General features: G+C 39.3%; 1 pseudogene across 1 annotated transcript; it reads right to left on the bottom strand.

The window, feature by feature from the left end:
* Positions 1-1,258: 1,258 nt before the first annotated feature.
* Positions 1,259-3,472, bottom strand: LOC100611768 (heat shock transcription factor, Y-linked-like; annotated as a pseudogene). Its single transcript, NR_188996.1, has 2 exons — positions 2,846-3,472; positions 1,259-2,061 (listed from the first exon to the last, which is right to left on the bottom strand). The product of NR_188996.1 is annotated as a heat shock transcription factor, Y-linked-like, transcript variant 1 (transcript).
* Between the last annotated feature and the right edge of the window lie 863 nt (positions 3,473-4,335).

Here is a 4,335-nt window from a genome sequence, read left to right as displayed (position 1 = left end):
GCGAAACCCTGTCTCTAATAAAAATACAAAAATTAGCCCAGCATGGTGCTGCACATCTGTAACCCTAGCTACTTGGGAGGCTGAGGCATGAGAATCACTTGAACCCAGAGGTGGAGGATGCAGTGAGCTGAGATCACTCCAGTGCACTGTGGTCTGATGACAGAGTGAGATTCTGTCTCAAAAAACAAATAAATAAATAAATAAAAAGAAAAGAAAATGTGCATTGGAAAATGTGAAGGGTGGACTCTTGCAGGAGGTTATTAAAGGCAAAAACCTGCTGGAATGCTTTGACGGAACGTCAGAAATGGCCGTTGCTGATGCCAGCTGTGAAATTCCACCATGTCCTGACAGTGATGCAGTCCATGAGTATAATATCATGTGAACTTTGTTACTCAAGTGATGATGCAAATAATGATGATCATGTTTACTGAGCTGGCTAGGCATGAACTGTAATGAAGATGATCTTTGCCAACTAAAATCCAAGTTTAAAATAACTAGGGAAATGTAACTGAGAAAATACTGAAGTAAATATTGTGTTAAGCTTTCTCCGGAGTTTTTATTTGTGTGTGCATGTGTATGTGTGCATTTGTTCCTTCCTTTGTGCCATCCTAATTTAGGCCCTCATTTGATTTAGGCCAGACTTCGAGAAGTTGCTTATTACCTTTTGCTAGCTTCAGTTCCTTTTTTTGCCCTTGCTCACTGCCATGGTTTTGAATGTCCCCTCCAAATCTAACATTGAAATTCTGTAGCCATTGTAATAGTGTTGGGAGGTGGGACCTTTAAGAAATGATTAGCTGTGAGGGTGCAACCTATCATGACTGGATCAATGGCTTTATCTTGAGAATAAGTTAGTTATTGTGTGAGTGGGCTTTGGATCAAAGGATGAGTTTGCCCCTGATTTTCTGTTTATCACAAGTCCTTCACTGTATGATGCCCTCCTGCCATGTTGTAAAGGAACCCTCACCAGATGCAGCCCCTTGGACTTCCCAGCCTCCAGAAACATGAGCAAAATGAGGTTTTTTTACAAATTACCCAGTCGATGGTATTCTGTTGTTGCAGCAGCAAATGGATTAAAGCACTCTATTATTTTTTCCTCTTTAGAGAACTAAATAAACATACAAAGGGGCATGTCAAATTTCCTGTTGAATGATCAAAAAGTCCACATATGTTGTAAAAATAGTATAATAGCCCATCACTGAAATAAAGTACCATTTTATGAAATCTTAACCTTGTTTTCAGAAATAAGGGAAAAGCAACCATAAAGGTAAACATGTAATTTTATTGTTTAATAAGAGAATTGCAGGAATTTTAAAATTTTTTATCAATGTAAATTTCAGTCCCTGTTGTCCTGCATAATCTGTTACCCCTTTGGTGGAAGATATGTTGTAATTAGGGTGATGTTTGTCCAGTGAAGATGGTTGATGAGATGGCCTGGAAAGACAGGCAGCTGATGTATCAAATGTCATAGGCATTTGGAACCACTGGTTGCCTACTGGTGGCAGGTTAGGATAAGGAGCCTCATTGACTAATACCTCAAAATACCTGGTTGGAAAAGTAGTTGTTCCACTGGCAGCCCCAAAAAGCTATTCTGTAAGGGAGGTGTGATGTGGTATTGAGAAGTTGTGGTTGTAACAAAATTCACAATGTGCCCATTTGTTTGCATGTAGGTGCTATGAGAGTGCATATGAATATTGGTCAACTGATTTAAAATAGCATGTTGATCTGTGGCAATTTGGTCTGATGATCCAACTGAAGTTGAAGATGGAGGAGGAAAACTGCTTCTGACTGGGTCAGTTGAACTAGCAATTCTCTAGCTGACACAATACTTCCTTGTTAGAGGCATATTTAAATTTGTAGAGGTTGGAAATGAACTTTCTTCACTAGTTTCAGCAGCTAAGCCAGAATTATGACTATCCATGTTATACCCTGCTCTAAAGTGCTTCTTGTTGAAATCTTCAGCAAATAAAGTAGACACAGGAGAAGGATTTTTAATCCCAACTCTTCATTCTTACTGAAAGTTGGGGACAGTCATGTTTGAAATTTGGATTACGAGAACTGTAACTAAAACCAAAGGAGAAGTTGATTTAGTGCCATTTTTAACCAAGAGACAAGCGATTATCACAAATCTAATGTGTAAAGTCTCAGATTTCTGTATTATCACACACACTTAATGTCATCAGCTAATGCATGCACATTTTTGGCTATTTTTAAGAATGCGCAGCCGAGCACGGTGGCTCACGCCTGTAATCCCAGCACTTTGGGAGGCCAAGGCAGGCAGATCATGAGGTCAGGAGATCGAGGCCATCCTGGGTAACATGGTGAAGCCCCATCTCTACTAAAAATACAAAAAAAATTTAGCTGGGCATGGTGGCGGGTGCCTGTATTCCCAGCTACTGGGGAGGCTGAGGCAGGAGAATGGCATGAACCTGGGAGGCGGAGCTTGCAGTGAGCCGAGGCCACTACACTCCAGCCTGGGCTACAGAGCGAGACTCTGTCTCAAAAAAAAAAAAAAAAAAAAAGAATGCACTTTTTGGGGAAAAAAGCATTCAATTAATAAAACTGTCAAGTGAAAACATATTATATATTGACAGTGACATTTCACTAGTGGCTTTGGTATCTTTATTTGGAGTTCACTGATAAGATTCAAAGTTGTTGGCAAAATTTTTTAAGACACTGAAAGTTTAATGCTCAAGTTGTCCTCAATGTTTGCAAAAAATTAAATAACCTTAGTATTTCACATAATTTTTGAAATTTGGTCTTACTGCATATATTAGCATGTTTACTGATGTATAAAATAAAATCATATATTATATTCTACTTATGGTAACTGAAATATTTTGAATACTTTGCTTAAAACAGAGACTTGTTTTTCTTCTGCCAGAAAGTTGGCCAAAGAAGCAGATGTTTGAAAATTCTGTCAAATTTTACTAAATACGTGGAGGTTGAGCTGTCAAACTAAGCTTTTCATACTGTCAGTTTCCAATATTCTGTAAAGAGCCTTTCTTCCAAAATTTCTTTCTTGAAGAGTTCTTCATTAATCACTCTGCAAGTTCCATTCTCATCCCACGAAATAGACTTGAATTGGTCACTTTCAGCTATTTTCCAAAGTTTCCTGGGAAAGGTCAGAGAAAGAAAATCATTATCTTTATCTGGCTCAGAGACACAAACTGTGTAACGTGGCCTTTTTATCAAGGATCCTTGTGACAAAACCGGAAAAGCATTTTCTTCAATCATTGACCTTAAGTCTGAGTCCCCAGGGAACGTGTGTTCACAAAATGGAGACCTAGTGGAGGCTTCTGAACCAGTTAATTCATCTTTGGGAGAAACATCTTGAGTTTCTGAAGAAACATGTGCCATCTCAAATAAATATTTCTTTAGCTACTCTTCCAGCCTGCATGGTTTTCAAGCCTGCAGCTTCAAATGCTGCTTCAGAAGCCCTAGGCAGATAAAGTAACCATCATGATGTTTCCCAACCTGAGTAGCAATGATATCACAAGAGGACTTCAGTCTCCTAGCAACAAATGTAAAAAATTCAGCCAAGTGTGAGAAATGAAAATTTCTTCATTTTCATTTTCATTCCTCATTTCTTTATGGGACAATTCTTCCTAGAAAGGTATCCAGTAAAAAAAATAAAATGTGGACTTATTACTCACATAGTGTGATCTCCAAAATCTCATTCCTGCAGAATCTTTTAAGTAAATAAGGAAATAAATAAATAATGTCCTCAATCCCTGAAATAAAAGTGATTTTCTCTGTTACACATACACTCTTACTATATTGGTTAAGGAGTGTAGGGCCTGGTAATTGGACAATGCAAAAACAACAACAATAAAAAAAAGATTTTAAAAGCTCTGTCAGTTTGGCGTGTTGGATTGGTAACTGATGCAGTGCAGAACCTATGTGTTAAAAGTCCTGTCTCTACTAAGATACAAAAAATTAGCCGAGCATGATGGCGTGCACTGGTAGTTCCAGCTACTCAGGTGGCTGAGGCAGGGGAATTGCTTGATCCCGGGAGGTGGAGATTGCTGTGAGCCAAGATCACACCACTGCACTCCAGCCTGGTGACAGAGCAAGACTCTGTTAAAAAAAAAAAAAAAAAAGCATGGCCTTTGGGTGTGGTGGCTCATGCCTGTAATCCCAGCTCTTTGGGAGCCTGAGGTGGGCAGATCACAAGGTCAGAAGTTCCAGACCAGCCTGACTAACATAGTGAAATCCTGCCTCTACTAAAAATACAAAAATTAGCTGAGTGTGGGGGCACATGCTTATAGTCCCAGCTACTCGGGAGGCTGAGGCAGGAGAATCATTTGAACCCAGAAGGCAGAGGTTGCAGTGACC

This window comes from Pan troglodytes, chromosome Y (assembly GCF_028858775.2).
Source record: "Pan troglodytes isolate AG18354 chromosome Y, NHGRI_mPanTro3-v2.0_pri, whole genome shotgun sequence".
Classification (NCBI taxonomy): Eukaryota; Metazoa; Chordata; class Mammalia; order Primates; family Hominidae; genus Pan; species Pan troglodytes.
This window is presented reverse-complemented; position numbering and strand designations above follow the sequence as displayed.